Here is a 22,932-nt window from a genome sequence, read left to right as displayed (position 1 = left end):
AGCACTATTTGGCAAAATCCAGTCACACAGATTTTGAACTTGGAACATTAGAAAGAGTTTATGATATTAAACTCAGAAAGAAAGCCCAAGGAGCAATGAAACAGTAAATGGGGATGGTGCATATTTTCCTGTTATATGTGAAACTATTTGCTTTTGCCATAAAAGGGACTTTGCATATAGCTCATAAGGAACTTGCATACAGCCATGCTCTGCAATGTGCTCCAGCCAATAGCAAATTCCCTGCAATCAGAGATGAGTCAAAGGAAAAACGCTGTCCAGAACCACGTGCCAACAGACAACTGATTATACATCGGTCCCACAGGCTGCTCTGCAGCCAATTTAAAAACCAGCAGCATCAGAGCCAGCCAAAGCAGCAAACCAGTGCCAAGTCAGTACTGTAATTGTTTGTGCCATTAAGCATAAAGAATGCCATTGCTTCCTAATCTTATAGAGAAAAATGCAGCATGGGAATGATGACAATTACTGCATGACAAATTATTTTAAAAACCCCATGCTCTCATTACATCACTGATCACATATGAGAAAATACAATTTGAGAGTAGTTTTATTTTTAAATTCTCCCCCTCCCACCCAAGAAGTGAATTATGATGTCATGGATGAAGCTTATTAACAAAAAAAAAATGGTTAAAATAAAAATAAAGCAGGAATGAAACATGAGCACATTTCATCTCTGCATTTGGAGAAGGCATTCAGCCCTGCCTAGTGCCAGGCCCCCTAACAGAGATACTCCAGTAAGCCAGGACAGAATAGCAGTGAAGGACCCCTACTCCATGCAGTAAAAATACTCCAGAATTTTCCACACTATGCACAGAATCACCTGATATGACAAGCTCTTTTGTCTTCTTTCTGCTCTGCTGTTACATGTACCCATTTTGGGTGCACTGGTCTTTTATCCCTATGCCTAGTGGGAATCAGCAGCCCGAGAATCTGTTGTAGGTATCTGTTAGAGTAAGGGTGTGCCTATTAGTGCATGTGCTCTGTGAACTGAACCAAAAGTGTTACTACATTTTTATATGTCTGTGAGTCTAAGACACAAACTATAAACTCTTCTCCAAAGGGAAAGATAAGATGAGAAAATTTTGATGCCATAAACTGAAGTCAATTATGTTACCTCACCCTTCACCATAAACAAGGAAAACATAAAAAGAGCAAAGGGTCCTAAAGAATCTTGGCAAATTCAAGTTTCAAACAGAATATTCATTTATATGTATTTCTTTTAACTTAGAAGTCTACAAACTCTAAGGTGACATAAAACATTCAGTATTAATTCTTCTTTTTAGCATCTAAGGGGATAGAAATCACTATCTCATTCTCCTCCAATTCTTCCAGGGAGGTATAGTATCTCTACTCACTTTGAACCAATAATTCAGGAATAAAAGCCCCTAATCCCTATCACTATGAGTCATCCCATCCCACATTTTTCAACAGTTAGGTGCAATACATGGTTTGGATTTTTTCCCTGTCAGTCTGTTCCACTGTCCCTCTGAAAGGCACCACAAAACTTACTCATTTTTTAAAGATTACATCTTGATTCATTTCCCTACAATGTATTTTTATAGGTGTACTAGCATCACAGTTCTCCACGCTCCATAGTCAATGGACTTTGGAAGAGAAACAGTTTTGTCTTTCTTCTCCTATTGCAGGAAATTCTATCACCCTTATGAATCAAAAAATATAGATCTGTATCCTACAATCTTTAATATGAGCTCCCACTAATTCCAACGGCTACTTTTGCTCTCTCATGAGCAGCAACATCCAGCCTTTAGGCTGAGAACCCCACTATCAGTCCCCAGTCCTGTTCCTGTCCTACAGGAAGAGATGCCACATACAGTACATTTCCATTCTGCTTGTATTCATCTTTATTTCAGCACCTACTTAAGGAGAAATGTAGATAAAAGCATTGTGTTTGCAAGGAGCAAGAACTCAACCTCTTGGACCAAGTGGGGGTAATTGCATACAATTTTAATTATTCCAAAAAGAGTCACCAGCACTCAAAGATCCATTCATTCCTTTCACTGCAAAGTCTTGGGTAGCATCCTGTGCCATACAGAGGAATCACGACTGAATTAGAAATTTCCAGAAATATTTTACTGTCTCTGGAAATACCAGGACCAATTTGACAACACTTACTGTTAGTGTGTCAATGCTGCAATTTAAAGTGCTTTCACAATCAACCAAAGATGATTTTCCAAAGGTTACTACCAAGCACTTCAGTGTTCAGCTGCTCCTTACAAAGGCAGAAAAATAACAACTACCTTAGATGTTAATTGTGGGGGTTTGATAACCATATATGACATGTGCATATGCAAATTTTATGCATCTACTCAAGCTGACAGGATCACCCATTGAAACTTACTCAAGGGAGTTAACACAGAGATTATCCCTAAGCTCCAAGCCACTTTTCAAAGCAAAAAAGGAGAGCTTTCCACTGAAACCTCCAGGTCCTTAACATACAAAATTCAGTACAGCCCACAGCAGAGCTGCAGCAGATCTCAGCTGATGCCTACTGCAATCCCCTCTGCAAACCTTTGAACATGGACTTTAGAACTCAAATGCCAGGAAGCAAACTGTCAGCCTGGAACCTTCCATGCCCTCCATAGCCATGCAGGGCACAGCCATGCACAGGGATGTGTGCACCCAAAAGCCACTGAAATCCCACTGGTAAGAGAAAACCAAGCAGGAAAAGAACATCCAGAAATGCACAATGACCATGAAAGTCCCAAAGGCTGCAAAATTCTTTAACTATGGAATTCCTGAGCCTATGCATACTGCTTCTCCAGTCATTAAAACTGCCACATTGGGGCTCTACAGCTCTTTCACACAAACTTTGTATGTTCTTATTCACATATTCTAACCAATTACTTAGAATCCTTTGGTCTAAAAGGAAAATTATTTTCTTTTAAATTCTGCAAGCATTACATCATATTGCTTATCTAAATTCCTTTATAAATTCAAACATTAGCCCTGTCACAATCACAACATTTATATTTAAGGCTCTTTTCAGTCATAGCTTGTTCATTTTGTTATTTCAGTAGTGTTGTCTCAGTGAAAACTGACTTCACTCACTCAGTCCTCCATGAACAAAAGCTAACTATTAAAGTTTGTACGATAAGAGAGAGCTGGTTTATAAATCAAACTGAAGCCCATTAGTGAGTGGCTTTGAACAAATACATGAACAGCTATTGCCTTGAAGTCAAATCTTATTTTCAAGTGAAGCCAGACTATCTCCAGGTGATACTTTTAAAAATAAATTACAAAGATAAGAGAAATGTGTTGTTCATAAACAAATCATGAACAATTACGTACTGTCCTCTTCATAACACTGCATTTAGAAAGCCCAAAATCTTACCCAACAATCCCATGTATGAACTAAAGGCCTGCCACTGATGAGAACATAGTAGCAACAAAAGATAGCCCCATTTAATTTTGCCATGAACTGATAATCTGGCAAAAAAGGAAGGTAGCTCTAAAAAGCTACCTCCAGATCACTCAGTGGGTTACATTTCTAGGTGTGCCTTAAAAAAAGGCCTTTTCAAAAAGCAGCACAAAAACATTTGTCATTGAAACTGCTGTAAATCCCTAAAAACACGCATGCACATATACACTGCCTCTGCTCTTCCATCAAGGACTCCTAACAAGCAGCCTGAAATGAACTTAGCAGCCAAGCAGATTGACATCAGTTCCCTTCAGTTGTACCTGTACACTTTGGTTATCAGACCATACCTTGGCAGGAGGGGGTGTGTTTAATGCCACATCTGTTTCTTCTAACTGACATCTAGCACCAATTTGATATATTTCATTAAAATTTCCAACCAAATACATATGAAGCTTTTAAAATATCAGTTTCAGGAAAGTTAAAGACCTCCCAAGTCCATTACCCTGCCATTTAGAAACCACAGCACTTCCAGATTTATAATAAGCAATACACACTGATGTTTTTACTCTCATTATATAACCCACTAAAAATCTTAAAATAATACCAAAATAACAAATATTCTGAAACCAATTCCATTGTCTGTATTTTTGTTTTATGTGGCATACACCTCTAATAGTCTTCAAAGGGCAGTGTTCAGAGAATGGTTTAAGTATTCTGTGAAAATGTAAGAGATTTATTAACTTTGTGAAGCACCACCCAGCCCAGGATCTCACAGCATTTTGCAAAAGCACTATCCAGTTACACAGAGGAGATAGGGATTGACAAATCCTCCCTACCCTGAGGTCCTGCAAGGCTAAAGCACGCAGAAAATAGTTAACAGTTGTCTGGGTCTAAATTTGGAAAGCTTAGCATTTATCACATAACACAGGATCCAACCCTCAAAGTTCTGCATCAGTGAGATGGGTCATGCTGAATACATGAGGGAAACTAAAGTGTTAGTGAGAGTCCAGACCCAAAAAGGATCTCAGCAGTGAGACACTGAGAGCCAGAGAAATCACCCTGACCCAAACAGCAAAGGGGAACCCAGCTAATTTGCTCAGCCCATTCAGAGCCACCACCTGAGAAAGCCCTGGGGATTTATCTGAAAACAGAGGATGTCTCAGACCTACTCCTTCTTCAGGCCACAGATAAGAAGTGCCCATAACAGCTGGCCAATTTTGAAGCCATCCATTTTACGGCTGGCAAGCTCTTATCTCAATTCAGCCTTCAGAGTGATTTCTGCTCAAATGTGAGCAACCACAGAGTATCCTCAAATGACCTTATCTACAAAGTGAAGATTTCTAAGCAGAGGAGTTCTGCTACTTGTGCCAAGGGGATCATCCCATTTTCTTCTGAAGGTGAATGTTGCATATGTCAGTAAGTTTCTGGGTTAGTTAATGATACAAAAATATAAGTATTTCCAGTTAAAAGAATTACAAGTATTAACAACTATAAAGTTATATTAAAGCATTAAGAATAGTAAAAATTGTTTATTTTTATATGAATCTCTGCTTGGCAGAAATGTGGAATATCAAAATCACTCCCATAACCAGAGAGCCACACACTGGCAATACATCTAAGATAAAAAAAGTATTTTGCTTCCATGCTTCTGTGCTACCTTTTATCTTAGTTATGACTTTAAGCCAAAATACTGCCGGGTAAAGTAGAGGGAACAGCTCAGGCACAGGACATACCTGTCTGGTAATTCTGAATTAATGCCTAATCTGTCTCCCTGCAGTGTTATCAAGGACCTCTTCCACTTCAGAAAATCTGTTCAAAATTTGTCTCCAAAGAATGAACAAAAAGGCTTTTTCTAGGAGAAAAAGCTATTTCCCATGCTCCAGCAAGTTCAACTCTGCAAAAATATTCGAACAGTTTTTAATCACTCTTCACAGAAAGTCAGATTCAGCTGAATACAGCTAAACTTTAATAATGTCTCATGGCTATAAGCTGTCATCCTCCTGCCTGAAACCTGGTCATTAACTGAACCTCAGAAAGACAAAAAAAAAAAGCCTGGAGACCCTCTGGATAAAAACCCTAGGCCTAAGGGGAAGATGAAAATCAAACATACAGTACTTGGGGGCAGAAGATTTAATGTATGTAGCTTATACCTGATATAAACCTTTCATGGCACGAAGCACATCCTTCAAAAAGTGCAATGTGTAAAATAGAGTCTATCTGAACTGGAAATCAGCAGTGCCCCACTCCTCAGCATCCAGCCTCAGAGACACAACTGAGCCAACACAACCCTCAGCTTTTCCAGGCTGCTAAGGGCACAATCCTGCAATCACTGCACCTATCAAAGCTGCAGTGCAACAGCCTTCAAATTGTGAGCCACAAAACACCACACCTATGCAAAGAAAAACTGTTTCATTATTTAAATGAGACTCATTGAAGTCATCTGAAGAACTTCCACAGTGACATCCCAATGCTTTTGCTTTCAGTGGTTTGGGACCCAATCCTTAGACAGAAAACAAAAGGCAAGACAAAACAACAAAGAAGGACTAAAGGAGGGAGTGGGTAGATCTGCATAATAGCATGCTTAATGAAAACTGGAATTAAATTTTAATAAATTATATGTGTTCTCAGTACCTTCTCCTTTTTATTGCTCATCCATTTTTGTGTCCTGTGTGTAACCTTTAAAGAGGAAAATAAGCATTTTCCTGATCCACTACGATCTTTCAACATGGTCATCAAAAATTTACCAATCAGGAGGTTCAAAAGTTGAGTTTTATTAACATTTCCTGTTCCACACAGGGAATGAGAGAAAGTAATTGATACCTTCACTTGTCACACAAAAAATGAATGGCTTCAAGCAATTTTCATTTAAGAAATTACATCCTCTGGACAATACTTAAAACAGCAGGAACCATCCTAGTGTAAGCATATAAACCTATAAAGTTACAGAGTTATTGCCAAACCAACTTGAACAGTATATGGATGCATTTGCATTCCAGCTCACTGGCAAAAAATAGCTGGAAATTTTCTTCATCTATGCATGTCATCCATGAAATGTTGGGTTAATGGAAGGAATTTTATTTCAAACAAAGAGGTTAATAACTATAAGAAGTGCTAAGAAAAATTATTGTTACAAGGAAAAACAGGCCAAATGTGCAATCCACAAATACTTCAACAAGTAACATAGGTTAGGCATGTCTCTGAATCTACTATACTTTCATATATTACTTTAATAAATATTTATTAGAGCACACTAATTAACATGCAAAAACTAGTTAAACACTGGAGATATCACTTCTGACTGCCAATGATTTCATGACCAGCATGGCATGTATTTCCCCACAACGGGCACTCCAAAAAATGCAGTTCAGGAATGGAGCTCCTGAGGTTCTGTGACAGCATCACAGTTCTAGAAATGACTGTGCAGCCTAACAAAGGACAGCAGTTTGTTGCCCCTCCCAATACTGCTGTTGGGCATGGACTCCAGGACTTTACTCTGGCTAGAACCAGTCTCCCTAATTTCTATACTAAGATTAACTGAAGGCCAATACAGCTACTGGTGTGCCTACAGTGTCTTGAAATGCTATTGCTTCTCCTTTCAGACAGTGACAGGCAGAAGTCGTGTCATCAGCATCTTTCCTCACACACTAGGAAAAAAATCAACTTCTTAAAAAAGAAACTGTTCATTCCCCATTTAGGCCGAGAAACTTTCTCCATTATTTTCTGAATGTTTTTTTTCCCCACTACTAGACCTCAGAAGTACCAGTAAGCTAAAATTGAGTTCTACACTATCTTGTTTCCAATTATTAGCTCCAAAAAGAAATATTTGCTGGTGGCCCCTATGTGCATGACCACGCACTTCATCTTACTACTCCCATCTTCCAGGTCATACAGTTATTATTGTATTACTCTCATACTCATCTCTGTTGACAGTTCCTCCCAATTTTATCTTATCTTTACTTATATGAAGTGTAATGAGCCCAATCTTTTTTTTTTTTTAATGAAACTCTAGTCCCAGGGAACTCTGTGGGTAGCCTTTTCTAGGCTAATATTCTTCTTTTGGCACTGGCAGTTATCATCTTCCTCTCTCATTCCTCATTCATATCCCACTTCACACACGACACCATGTCTCCTCTAAGGTAATTTTCACTATGGCATTATATCAAATAGCTTTACCAAAGTCTAAATAAATGAAACCTCTCTGTTCCCCTCATTGAAGGAAAACAAAAATAAACCTAAAACAAACCAAATGAAGATTTAAAAAAAAAAGGTAAAAAAAAAAAATCAACAAAAAGTCAAATCTGATCAAAGGTTTAAATTAGGTTTGATCTTCCAGATAAATGTGCTGTCTTTAGTTTTCATTTGCTTTCCTGTTAATTAAATATTTCTTCTCAAAAAGAATTCCAAAGCCTTATACACATAAAATCAGACAGACAACATCACAGTTTCCTGACTGTCTCCTGTGTATTTCAGTACTGCATCAGTTATTCCATAAGCACTTGGGACCACTCTTATTTTGATAGACTTGTTTAAAATTCCTGCTATCAGAGTCATGATTTCACGTGCAGTTCTTCCAAAATTCTACACATAATTCTTATCAGATTCCCCCAATATGGCTGCTCTTGAAGCTCTAGGAGTTTTGCCACCTTCTTGAATGATACTAAATAATAACCAATTCCCAAAGATAACAGTGCACATTATATTCTGGTAAAATTCGATTTACAGACTGGCTGACATGATTGCTACTAGCATTGTGTCATTTAAAAGTAAACAGGTATTCTTTAATAAATAAGACAGTTTTTCATTTCAAAATAATAGCATTTGGGTAAGTGAACACAATGAACACAAATGGCACACAGAAACACTTTGTCATGGTACAGACAAAGTATTTAGGTCTAGAAACATTATTTTAATATTGCACGGTGTAATTCATTTACCAAAGACACATAGGGAATGTAAGAGTAAATCCTTCTGTTTCTGGTACTATTTTTTATCCAAACCTAAAATGTTACAAAATCTTGCACAAAATGGTCTTTAACAGGTAGAGCTGAAAAAAACCATAGATTTCTTCTAGAAAGCATACAGCTGTTTGAACATCATTATTATATTCCAACCAAGAACATCCTTCATTTTAAATCTGAAAATACTCCTCCAACTAAATCTACACCATTTATGTAAACAAATATTTACTCCATATGATTTAACTGAATTCACATCTCCAACTGTACTGATAACAGGGACACAGCAAGTTCAGTCTGCAGTACAAGCACAGGACCAGACCACAAATAAGCAATTGTTTATGCAGACAGCTAGCAGTCTTAGATTTAAACTTTTGTCAGTTAGACCCCCTCTCTCCATTTTTAAATCCCATTATATTTTTGCTTGTTTCCATCCTATTCCAGTTTCAAATTTACTGCAGTGTGAGATTGGACAACATGTTACTGTGCAAATCACCCAAGACTGTGGTGCTAACATCATGGTTCACCTTAACACAATGCTTGCTTTAGGTGGACACTTTGTTGTTCTGAATATGCATTACTTACAGTCTGGAAAAAGTGAATTTTATTCTAGTAGGAAAACAGCTGTCTGTGGCTGGGGAGATCCATTAGGCTACTGGAGTGCTTGGAGACCCGCCTGCAAAACACAGGCACAGGCTGGGCAGAAGGGTCAGGGAAGAACTGATATCAAACCAGACAACAGCAGCAGCTCCAAAGGCAAAGCAGCATTCAAGAAACTCAGTCTGAAGGACTTTGAGTCAACTGTTAATATCCTAAAACCAATGTACAGGGAGAGAAGTGGAAAGTGAGCAGGTTGGCTAACAACAAGTCAAGACTCCTCAGAGAACTGCTAGAAATTGTATTGTAGTGGCAGATACCACAGGAATGGAATCAAACCAAAGGGAAAAGAAAAAGTAGAAAAAGTACATCCTGTGGCAAAAGATACTAAGTTCCTCTCACAAAAATATCTGTTTTTTTCAAGTATATTAATTTTGAAGCACTACCTAGAATTAGATTTTTTTTACTATTATTTTGCATACCAAAATAAAGCAGTAGATAGCAGTAGGGATTTCACAGGCTATGCCCAAGCTCACTAAGACACACTGAGTTTGGCTGAGCACGAGAAAAGGTAAGAAAGACACAATCATAAGATTTGCAAGGCAATCACCTATTTTTTCCTGTTCTCCTACTTAAAACAATTAAATATTTTATTCTGCTAGTGTTATCAAGGAACGAATAGGTTATGCTTTCTTGTTCTGCATGATCTCAGCCTCTTAAGCTTCAGTTGCACCCCATGCACAGACACCTGCACCACACACAGCTTTGTAGTAGGGTTTTGATGTCATTCCCACCAGTTAAACAACAATTAGTGACACTGCTCTGCAGACAAATCAGCTTCCTCCTTTTTAGCTGCAGTCATTCCAGATCTGGAATCCACCTCCAAACCCAAACTGCTACCAAAGTGCAGTTGCAAAAGTCATCTCTGCTCCCTCTCTAGGTCCATCTTCTCCTCGATTCTCCTGACCTCCTGCCAAGTCATATCCAAGTTGTCTTCACCTACAAGATCTTGCATAGCAATAAATAATACAGAAATGACCACAATGTGCTGAGGAATTACCAAGTCCTTTCTGAAAAAAAGGGAGGATTAGACCCCAATTAGACTTCAATGACACCCCTCTCCATCAATTACAGCCAGTCACAATTCACACCCTACATCCTCCTCAGTGCACACTGCCTTGCCCACGCTGTCACTCCCAACCAGAAGTGCAGTTTCTCAGCCTCCCTCTGCTCCAGCATCCTCCAGAAAAGAGGCAGATCAAAGAGACAAGCCCACAGTGTCACAAAGCAGAGAGGGAACACGTGCAGAACAGCACAGCCCCACACAGAGAGGTTTCAGCAAACCCTCCCTGGCTGCAGCCTCCCTGCATGGCCTGTCCCCAGGAATGGCACAGCCTCTGTCCTCTTTGGGCTGGGCTGCAAAGCATGCAAGGCTTAACCTTATTTTGGGACAGCCTGAAAGCAGAGGGCCTGGCAAACCCTCAGTGTGAGTGGTGCAGCCACAGGGCTGCAAGCAGAGCTCACCTCCAGCCCATTCTCAGCCTTCACCCTGCTCAGGGCTGCTCTGAGCAGGTGCCTCTGTCCTGATCCCTGGGCCTGTCTAGCAACACATTCAATTACAGTTTGGAGATTAGATGACCAGAGATTAACAAAACACTAAATAGAAAAAAACCCCAGGCCTTCTGAGACATAAATCTTGCAAATATGGTTCCATAGAGCACGAGTCCAGATTCCTGGATAGTTTATTATTCTGTAAAATCTTCACTGTAAAAGACTGCATATACTTGAAATTTGCAAAGGTAGCAGCTTAAGTTATTTCTAGTCAGCTCATAAAAATCTGTCTTTAGCACTTTTTTCCTAAGAAGAAAGAAAGAAACCCAGACATACTCTAAGCTTAGTGAAAAGATAAGACTCTGGATATAATACCAATATGACTTCACCTTTTATTTTTTAAGAGTTCGAAACAATACTGGATGAAAGTTTATATGTAAGCATAAGGGATCTGCCAAAATGAAAGTGAAAACCCAGCAAATTATATTTCAGACACCTTGACATATTATGCACCATACATGCTGTCAGCTTCACTGTCCTTTCCTTTGCTGTAGGCCGAGTGCTTGAATACCAATCTTATTAAACTACAACTCTGAATTTATCCACTGTATATAACATTCCAGATGTCGTACCAGCTGGGAACAGGCCCTTAGGCCATCTTTGGTTGATCTCTTAGTCGCTTTCCAGCTTTTGCCAGGCATTCATCCAAAAATATGAAGGAAAGTGCTAAAAACAGATGTCAGAGTTAATGTTTTTTCTTTTTTTTTCTTCATGGTAGGAAATACAGAAAACTTGCTCCCTACACCTATTCTATGAAATATGAATGTTGTCAAAAAAACGTAAGTTAATTTTAAATTAAATCACAATGGAGCAGAGTTAATTTTTACAACTGTTTTTCTGACAACAGGCCAGCCTCCATCACTTTGTTCTTTGAAAATCTTACGTGGTCATTTGGATTTTTTCATTAAGTTGGGAAATCTTCTGATGTCGTCAATCTGCAAAAATGGTTCCGAGTCCCTCATTTAAGAAAAATAATGGTTAAAATGTAAACTAGATTGATTGCAATTCATGGTAAGCTTTATGACAAGGCTGGAGTAATGGGAGTTATTAAGTCAGTACACATCTGAGCTATGAAAGGGGAAGACCTGTTGGCCCCATCATATTACAACAAATTATTTCAACTTCCACTCACTGCAATATGAGCACGAGATGTTCAGATCTTCCCAAGAGGTGCTGTCTCTCTTTGGAGTCCTTGCAGGAGTTTGGAATTTCAAAGACCAGGGCTGGAGATGAGGTCCTGATCCTGCTGACACTGTGGAACAAGTGCCTCTTTACTTACAGAGCAGCTCTGACGTACACGGGAGCCCTCACAAGAATTAAGTTATGTGTGTGCAGAAGTGCCTGGGCTGGAGATTCCAAGGTTTGTGCAAGATGTAATCTATTTTATCTGCTCTAGAGAGGGTTCCAAATCTTCTGTCCACACACACCAGAATATTAACAAACATATGCAGAACCAATTCTCAGAAAGTCCTCGTGGTGCTGCCCACAGAGCCTCCCCTCAGTGTGCAGGACCTTGGACTCTCATGCAGGAGATATTTCCATTATAATTACACCTTACAAGGATGATAATCTCTTTTGACACTTCAAAGATACTCCTTTTAAAATTAATTTTAGGGAAATAGCCTTCATTTAAAGGAAGTCACTTAACTGCATTGAAAAAGGTCTTTTCTTAAGAAATATTTTCACCCTCCTTTTCTTTGCCTCACATTCATTAGAATGCAGAGTTGAAAGTATGAGAAAAACAGACTATTCTATAGCCTCAATATTGAAGAAGCAGGAGAAGAATGAACATTAACTGGCAAGTTCACTGTAAAAACTTTTTCAAATGGAATAAAAAGGGCAGGACAAGTTTAAAACTTAGCCCTAGTGTTTTAATAAGAGACTTAGGATATAATTCTGATTCATACATTAGAATGCAATATTGCCCTGAACAGTTACCACTGGAGCCAGCACTCAAAGGTGGTAAAATTTCATGGTTTATAGTCTGATATTTGAACATATTTTATGTCATCTATTAATAATATCAAAAAACATTCAAGCCAATGCACTAGATTTCTTTTAAGCAAAGCTGATGCATTGAGTCTTTTTTTTTTTAATAAACAGTAAAAAAAAGGTATTTTGCCATATGTTGAGTTGATGCTATAAGACATTATGTGAGCTGCCTGAAAGACCACAGTTTCTTCAGATTTATACCTTTTACAACCATATTGCTTAGACAAAGGAAGATCACTGACCTATATGCTACACATATCAATATGTATGTGTATTTTTAACAAAGATTATGCATGAGAATGGAGTAGTAAAACTACATTTTGTCAGCATTTTTAGGTGATTTGAGTACAACATAATTTCTGTAACAGATCAAATATTTCAAACACAGGAATCATTTCAGCATTCATGGTGTGTAAATTGGTTTGCCTGTATAAATCGCAGAAAATTTTGTGATTTTCATCAAATCCAGAAGCTGGATAAAATAAACAATGTTCACTGTACAAGTCTTCACACACCAGATTTAAAGAAACAAACACACACGACTGAACTTGTCTGTTTGCAGAGAGTTGAGGCTGGAATGATGCTGGTGCTTTGCAGCATCCATCCCATTTTCCAGCAGTTCCCTGATCAAACAGTCTGTAGCATTTCTTTTTGGGTGCCTGAATGCAAGCTGCCTGAAATCAATGGCAAATCTCTTTTTGCAGTAAAAAAAATGTAGGGCTGATCCAAAGTCTATTGAAATTACTATGATTTTTGGACCAAAGCCTAAATAATCAGGTAAAGGAGAACATATCTTGTATTTACAATTGCAACCATCTCCCAAGGGCTATTTTAAAAACTACAAAAACATCCCACATCACACAGCAGCCAATTACTACTAATTTTTCTCACCCATGTGCAAATATTCTAGTTTGCTCCACGAACCTGTAAATCAGTTAAAGGTTTGGTGCCATTTTATAAGTCCTTTTTCTCTTATGCAATGTAAAAATGTTAAATGAATAAAGGCTTATGCCATCAAAGCACAAAAATATCTTATGGCATTATAACACAAACAAACAAAAAATTTACTACCAATGAGATAATTTTATAAAGCTAGATTACATAGGCTTAAGTGGAAAGAGGTCAGGTTTTATAGTCTTAAGAGTATTAAAAAAAAGTCCAGATTGTTTCCAGTTCTCAGAGGTCTGACTGCCTTTCCTTCCAGACCAAGAATCAGCATAACAGTTGCCTGTCTATAGGAAAGTGGGGGGAAAAAACACAGAGAATAAAAAGGAATGTTTCATTTACCAATCACCAGGAAAAGTGGAACCTACAATTTGTGTCAAATGCATTACAGTACTTCAGGCTAATGGTCAAATCCAGCATTATTCTTTACCAAAGACCATGCTAAACTCAAGCACTGAGCACCTTCCACTATTGCCTCAAATCACATGCAAGCATTTATTCCTGTAAACAGTTTCAGACATGCAAAAAAATCCATTGACATTCACAGGACATCCTGTATGCTGGAAGTAGCACCCAAAGTTTCAGTGTTTTCTTGGAGAAAATGGTTTAAAGGGATTAGTGAATAGCAATAGATTAGAGTCCAAACAGTAAAGCAAGCAACTTCTTTATCTGAAACAGAAGAAAATCAGAGCTTCCATGACATGAAAAAATGAGCAACAAATTCCATATATTTTTTTTTAAATGCAAACTCTCTCAGTTCTGTTTCTAAAAGTCATGAACGCCCTCTGTACCCCTAAGGCTCCAAGCCAAGCAGCAAAAGTGCTGGTGGGAAGCTACACCTGACACACCCAGCACCAGGGTGTTTCACATTAGGGGAATTAAAAAGCCTTGGATCCTACAGTACCACAACCTGCAACACATTCTAAGCTCTGAGCATGAAAAATACAGTTGTCAGCAGTGATCCTATCAATGAACCTACATTTACCATTTTTCCTGTTATTGCCAAAATTGGTAATTAATGTATGTCATTTTCTTCCATGTAAGCAGTAGAAATTAGTTAGGTTTAACTGGCAATGCTGACAGTTACTTTGAAGCAGTACAGAGCAATTGGAATTGGTAAAGAGAGATTGTTCTTCAGTTGTCCCAAGCCTGGTTCATTATGCAAGTATTAATGACAAGAACCCTTTTAACTATTTATAGAAACAAAGCCAAAAATGGGGATTTTTAAAAGATTTTTCACTTCATCTTCTATATTAGTGGCATACAAATTGGAAGAAATTTTGGTTCAAGTACATCTCCACTAAAAGGGTCATTGTGACATTCAGTGTCTCCTATAAATAATTTCCCTACACTGGACAGGCCTGAAAGGATGACTGTTAAGGATATGAGGGATATTATCCACACGCTCAATAATATAAATCCTATTTAAATTACCCACTGCCTTGCAAAACAATGTAATTCTATCAAAAACACCTTAACACCTTAATCGATCCCTTTATCAAGCATGCATCTTCCTAATCATTATTCTAGGGACAGTATAAACTGAAATTTATTTCATTTTTTAACTAAGGCTTTCCATGTTAAAATGAAGATGCTGCTGTAAACTCTCATAGGAATTTAAATGTTATCTGTGGCAAAAACGACACAGAAAGAAAAAAATCCATATTGATCACACTCATCCTTCATGAAAAATTCAGCAATACAATTTTATCTTCTCATTTGTGCAAAATTTAACAGGAGCTTAAACAGCTCAAGAAGTTCAATAAATTTAGCTGAATTATCAAAAACCTAAATACCATCTTCTCTTTCCTTGTTTAAGACCAGAGAAAAAAAACAGTTTCAAAATGTTTGTGCTGTATAAGCAAAGGATTAATGCACCATTAGGCTTTATCAGCCTAAAACATCCTCTCATCCATGCATATCTGAAGAATGACTTTCCAGTTCCAAGCACTGCATTTCCCACAGCACTTGAAATATATCTTTTTGATTTAGAAGCACTTCTCTACTGTATCTCAATGAACTCTTATTGATAGATGATAGCAGCACTACGTCAGGGCTGTGTAAGCATGGGATTATTTCTGTTACCTCCAGACCATTCAGTCTTAATTTAGAAGGGTGAACCTAAGCCTCTATCATTGTCAAAATTCTTGGATAAGAACATGTACCAACTTCTGGAAGTTCACTAGGGGCATGAGAAGGTCAGTGGGAAATTCACATTGCATTGTATCAATCTCAGAATTTAATAACTGGGCTCCTCTAAAGTATATCAAATGAGCCCCTAGTCTGTATAATGCTCATTCATTCAATCAGGTGTCTTGTGAATAGTCCAGTGTAGCAGAATTGAGTTAAAGAATTTACAGTAGAATATTTGCTCAAGTACACATCCTTCTGCCTGCCCTTTGGAGAACAAAAGGTTGAAAAAAAACAACAAGAAGAAAACAAACAAAAAACCCAAAACAACAACAAAAAACAAACAAACAAACAAACTCCAAACCAAACAAAAACCCAAAGAACAAACAAAAACAAAAAATCTTTTAATCTATTGCTAAAATCTGAAAATGTATTTGGGAAAATTTAGAGTTGTAAACATTAGAACATGAAACACTGAATGTGATTTTAAAATTTTCCATCTTTTATGAAAAATGTGCATGGTAGAGATGCTAGAAGAGCAAGGTACATAGTATTAAAGTGAGTTTTCTATATAGCTCAGCCTCAAACTCAATAAACACCAATTTGTGGCCTCAAAAGTATGTCTAAGAAAAAAGGAATAAAACCTGCATAGTCTTTTCATCCACTGGAGCAGCCTCAGTATCTGTCCATCACCCAGGGGAGCAGGAATAAGAGAAACAACTAAAAGTTTTGGACCATTCTCCTTTCTTCCCTGAGAAATCCCTCTGGGGGATGACCCTACAAATGAGGGGTCACTTCTGCTACCTGGGAATCCTGTGGAGCTGCTGGGGTCAGTACCATCACAGCCACAGTACAGACACAGGCCAGGGGGTTTCACCACAGAATTTGGTGGAATAGGATTACTGCCTGGTGGAATGTATTTGATCCAAACTGAAATGATATAAAATGTGCTTTCTGCAGCAACTGTACTATTACAGATTCCCTGGGAAGGGTTTTATACTGCACAAGGTGAACACCTACTGGCTTCTGTAAGTATGATTTACACACAGAGACCTTTGGCAGGGCTGGGACTGAGGCTGCAATAGAAAACAAGGAAGTCTGCAGTTCTTAGTGCACAGGGACACATGGACTGCAAACAGCAGTTCCACTGTTTTCTCTGAACAACAAAACCCTGAGCTAAAAATGGTAGTTGGTGCTTTAAAAAGTGCCAGCTCCCCGTTCAGTTGGTGTATAAACAAAAGTATTTAAAAACAGTTTTCAGTTCACTAAGCAACCTATCACACTCAAGTAATGATATAATTACTCGTGCATATGCTGCTCACACACTGCCAGCCAGCAATTAGCCTAAACAAAAGTATTGTTTGAATAGGATCATGCCTGTCTTATGCAGTACCAGTCTCTCTAAGAGTAGTTGTGCCTGAAATTGTAAGTGGTTTTCATTTTCTCTTAATCCTTGCCTCCTTTCCCTCCTTTCCACTCCAAATCAGAAACACATTTCACTTGATTATGGAGCTAACTTCCTTACCCCCCAAAAAAGCAACCAAAAATACATCATTAAAAATAGAAACCAAAATTAAACCTGTGAACAAAAAAAAAAAAATATATAATAATATATATATATTTATTAAAAAATTATAATTAAAAATATTGGGGAACACCTAACATCACCTTCAGTTAAATTTTCAGACAAACACCAAATTATACTTTTTATCTTCAGACAGCCTTACAAACACATGGCTGTAAACTCCTTAGAACTCGTTATGGACACCTGTAGGATAAGTATGGAGTACCACAAACCTGACCTAGTAATTTGTAACTTGCACAAGATGTCCCAGCTAGGAGAATGGAATGATTTGCAGGATTCAAGTCAGTGAAATCAGTGTTATTCTAATATCAGCAGACTGGCTGAGTGAGGAATGCAAGGCCAGTCCTCCATACAGCAGAAAGGAGTATTTCTAACATGGTGCTGAAATTCCCACAGCCACATATTAGTGGCTGCAGTTCTGGTGCTTGGATAAAATTAAGTTTATCAGTTCATTCTCCAAATACACAAATGAAACCACCAAGTGTTCCGTAGTGGAATGTTTTCATTATAGAAGAATGCCTGAAATAGTTTGTGGCCACTTGAAAACAGTTTGTTTATTCAGAAAAAGAATCTCTAAATGAAGAGCTAGACATTGAGAATCAAGACATTACATTTTTTTAATAGCTCTGAATGCTTTTTCAGGGTATAAACAAAAATGGCTTGTCAGAAATAACAATAGAGAATAACACAAGTTTCAGGCTCCTTCTCAAATCAATAGAACTGAAGCTTTATGTGCATGGGTCACAAGTGAACCACTACAAATCCTCCTCCCTTCCCAGGATCAGAGCCTGTCTTCACTGATGTGTTAATTTGCAATAATGTCCCTTACATGACTCCTCCCCAACCCTGAAAACGTGTGGCTCCATTTTTCTGGTGATTTAGATGCAAACTACCTGGCAGAGGAATAAAAAGGCTCAGACCCAAAGCCAGGCTGTGACTCAGGTACCACTCCAGAGGCACTGAGGATGGCAATCAGCAGCAGGTAGAATGGGGAAAATTGAGGAAATTGAGGAAAAATGGATGTGAGCCCAGCAGGACCCATAAGACAACTTCTGTCCACACCAGAGTTTTGTGGGTGTAATATAAAAAACTTACAGAACAAACACAAACAGGTATTGCTGCCAGACTGCAAATAAAAAGGTGGAATAATAGGTTCCATCCATTTATTTCAACATTAATTTTTGAAATCATTCAGATCCTGGGCTCCACTGCATTTTTTCAAATTAATATTTAAAATGCCATGCTCCTTTTTCCCTCTAAAAAAGCAGAAGCCAAGGCATACTATTTCTATTTGTGGAAGACAAGGCTTAAATGATAATATTTATTTTCCTAATTTTGGCATTCACTTTTTAACAAGGCACCTTTCTAGCAAACCCACAGAAAGAATTAAATTAGTTATTAAACTAGTAATTAAATGAACTGTAGCAGCTGCAGCCTGGGTATCACAACTTGCACATCTAGTAGAAAACAGCCTGACCAGTTTCTACCCTACCTCACATAACTAAACACTCACAAGTCTGACAGTGCAAATTTTCATTAATATTTGTTTAGAAACAATAGATTTCTTTGCCAAGACTGAACTACTTAGAGCCATATATCTAATCCCAGAATCAGGCTATTCTTGTTGTGAGTTTAAACTGGTAAACATCATAAAATTTAGAAGAAGCAAGGTCAACTAGAAAGCTAACTGGTCAAGCAAACATTTTCTCACTTGAAAGATAAACTTATTTTCCTTTTTCTTCCCTTTTCTTTACCCACACCCCCAAGAGAACTTTCAGCTAGCCAGCCAATCAAAGTGGAAATGTACTTCAAACACATTCAGCCCAACCAAGTTTTCACTGCTGTCCTTCTTGGTGGTCCGTCATATGGAATGGTTTTAATACTTGGAAGCAATACCTTAAGTGTCAGAAAACAAGAACATTTTATTTCTGCAAGAAAGCTTTCCAGTACTACTAGTATTTTGGAAAAGAAAAAAATTCCTTGTAGTAGATTAAAAGGTGAAAAGCCAAAAGAAATCAGAAAGAATACTAGGAAACTATTCCTTATGGCAAGGTTCAACATGTATCTCAAAGTTGAAGAAAGGGCTATTACTTGTATATTTATTTCATTATTTCATTAATTTTAATATATTTATTCAGTTATTTAATTATTTTCATACATGGTAGGAGAGGGCATAATTTTTTTAATCTCAAATTTCCAACAGCAGTTGAAGTCTTTGGCTATGCATCACAGTCTATTTGGTACCAAGTTAGCTTTAAATTGCATTGACTCAGTAGAATTTCAGAAATGCAGGATGCAATGCATTGATACAATACATCACTTGGTGAACAGTACAGAAGCCTTTAGAAAAGGTCAAACATTTCTACATTTCTGTCCTTTGGGATCCCTCAGAAGTATTTGCTTTGAATCACTATTTTTCCCTGAAGATACAGCAATAAATGTGTCAAAACTATAATGTCCCACTCTATGCAGATGTCACCCCAGTGAATCAGTGTCAGTATTTAATCAGATCTTTAAAGGCATCTTCCTCTGCAGTCATAGAAGTGATAAAAAAATATATTCTCTGAATTTTTTAAATATCTAGCCAAAGAATTTTATCTGCATGTAATTCTTAAATACACACAGAGCAACAAAATATGCAAAGAGGTTAGTGCAGTCCTGTACAAAAATGAGAGCACAATCCTGCCAGATTAAACCAGAACAAAATGTACTATCTTGCATGTACAACATGAATCCATGTGTAATTCTGCTGGGCTAGAGCAGAGTACAGTGTGTTCCTATTAATATTTACTCATCTTTCATTTCAAACTGTAAGCTTGTCATTTCAGATAGCAAATACTTTTGAATATTTAAGTAACAGCTAGTTCTATTTTACTGAGATTACTTACTAACAAAGGAATGAATGATTCTGATTAAACTGGCTCCCTGCTTGAAAAATATCACACACAACAGCCAAAGAAAACCCCTTTGAAACATTCCTGTGTTTGGAGGATGTAAGGAAACTAATCTTGGATCATGACAATGATGATGCTGCTATATAAAAATATTATCCATCTATCCCAGGAAATTTTACTGGCCTGGATAAAAGGAACAGTGCAAGGGGGGAAAGGGCACACTTGGGAAGATGGGGATAGATGTTTTTCCTGCAGCTGTCTCAAGACTGGTTAACCAAAAGAACAGAGGGTGTGAGCCACCCTCTTCTCCACCTCCATCCCACAGTCCCAGGAACCTCTCTCCTCTTTCACCTGTTCTGTTCCCTTCCATGGACACAGGAGGAGTCACCTCCACAGCAGAGCAGATCAGACTGATCTCTTGTTTTACTGGAGTCAAGTGCACGAGGTTATTTCAGTTTTCAGGTGTAATTTGGGATGTACAGGAATACCAGCACTTTGTAGGGATGCCCAGAGGACAATTCTGGACATCAGGGAAAAGGAAGGAATCTGTTTTCCAAAGGCCAACAGAGTTTCACAGTAGGGCAATACAGAAAATGAACTGCTAAAACCAAATTAAGGTGTGTGAGGAGATGTTGCTGCATTCTTTATTTATGTGGTAACCTTCCACTACTGATTCCATTTCTGTATTGGACAGGTTAAAATGGACTTTCAGTGTATATATATTCCTCTCTTTTTATTCACCTGTGTATTCTTGTCCCATTTATCATACATCAAACATATCCATCCCAGCTTATAAAAATTCAAGAGATTACCTAATGAAGGATTTTCACCCTCTGGTTTTAAGACTTCCATCCATTCACACCAGTAAGTGTCAAAAGAAAGAGTTGAATAAAACACAGATAACAAAAATATCTATTTTACTGACCCGGTTGGACCATGACACAACCGAGTTCTGTATTAACATTTCAGCAAAAGTATAATTATTACTGTATATTATTACAAACCTATGATTTCCTAGAAAATCACAGAAAATCTTTCTAGTCACCAAAGAAATCCTGGTTTACTTGCAGGAAGGTAAAGCCAGAGATATAGATCAGTTCCCATCTGCATTCAATGTATTCATAATTTTTAATAAATAATGCTTTGCGACGGAATTTTCTTTCAAAAGAAACTACTGCTAATACAGTTGCTTTTACTTTCAACATTTTGATGTTTCAGCACCACTTTCAGTTCCAGGAATTCAAACTTAATTTCATACTGCTAAGTGTCTGGGAAGAGCAGGCTTCAAAACTAAATCACATTTATGAAAGAACAGAAGCTGGCCATATCCTAGATCCAATTCAGATCTCAATGGAATTAATGGAAAACTTTCCAGCAAATGGAATTCTTTCCATCAAATGGAATTGGGCTTGGAACTGGCTTCTTTATAGAGCTATGCTGGTATTTGAGGGTTTTTCAAGGGGATTCATTTTGTTTGTTTTTTAATCAGCTATATTATTCACATAGTCCAAGCAGTCTAGTCAAAGACTCAGACTAAGCCTCTGTTATATTTGATTTATCATCTTCTCAAAAACGTGCTCCATTAAATGGAAACTATTTTGATCAAAGTGTATAACCTTTATAGTGTTTTTCAACTACTGTCATTAAATGCAGCCTGAGTTGCAGCTGCATTTTACTGTCCTATAAGTTATTGCTTTCCCAGGTGTTTGTTCCAAGGAAGGTCTTATCCAAGAACCTTTTCTGTTGATAATCAAGACCCTCTAGGGAAGCAGAAGTATGAATTATTGTAAACATTTAAACTAAATTCAAATAGTTCACAGTGGCTCAGCATGCTTTCTATTGAAGCTTTTCTGCTTCCTTTTCTCTAAAAGCATTGTCAGTTTAAAGCTGAAATAAACTCACTTCAGTTCCTTCTTTTAGGATAGTGATGAGCAAACTATTTTCTTCAAGTAGCTCCTGCAAGGAGCCCATCTTTCAAAATAAAACTGCCCATCAGTGCCAGAACCATACCTTGTGATGCAGGGAAAGTTTGGCTCTTCTCTCACTTCTACAGGGAGTGTTTCCTAACAAATTCCCTCTTTTTACATTAAGAAATGTACTCTAAGTGTCTATGAATGTAATTCAGACAGTTTTGATGTGAAATTCAACTGACTCCTGGAACACATTGTGTTATGAGTAAATTTCCACAGCACGCCACACATTTCCTAGGTTTACTTCAGTTCTTTTGCCAAGATTAACAGCATTTCTTTCATGTTGCTTTCTTTACATTTATATCTATATTCCATGTTTAACATAATGTTTCTATGAGTCTGGAGAAAGCATTAACATTTTTTAACTTTAGAAAAAATAATTTGTTTCTTTCTAAACAGTGTTCCATCCACTATTACATTTCCTATTTGTTTCTTTATAATTTACACAACCTTCCCTTACAAAAATTTCATGAACTAATACAATATTCTGACTTTTCACAAGCTGAAAATGCAAAATCTGCCTAACACTGATTTTTTTCCATTAAATAAAACAAATTGGGTTAAGTCAAACAATTCACAGAAAGGACAATCACTTTGAATTCTACACATTTTGCAGATGTAACTAAAAACATCTATTAACACATCACTAAAATTGGTGCTTTTGTTCTATTACATCCTATTAACATTTTCCAAAAGTGGTTTTACTTATTATTTATGCAACTAAGTGCCTTAATTTGGATTTTACATATCATTCAACTTGCTAGGAATTTGATGTGCCTTCACAAGATAACCCACACTATCTTGATCTGTTTCACAGTAATCTTTATCTCAGACCTAGATGAATGAATCAATATCT

General features: G+C 37.5%; 1 protein-coding gene across 6 annotated transcripts in view; it reads right to left on the bottom strand.

Annotated features, from left to right (window-relative positions):
* The window catches only part of ADAMTSL3 (ADAMTS like 3), a 174,694-nt gene that overhangs the window by 121,639 nt on the left and 30,123 nt on the right, over positions 1 to 22,932 (bottom strand). The window lies entirely within an intron of this gene.

This window comes from Catharus ustulatus, chromosome 12, assembly GCF_009819885.2.
Source record: "Catharus ustulatus isolate bCatUst1 chromosome 12, bCatUst1.pri.v2, whole genome shotgun sequence".
Taxonomy (NCBI): domain Eukaryota; kingdom Metazoa; phylum Chordata; class Aves; order Passeriformes; family Turdidae; genus Catharus; species Catharus ustulatus.
Note: the sequence above shows the minus strand (reverse complement) of the source record. Positions and strands in the feature narration are given on the sequence as shown.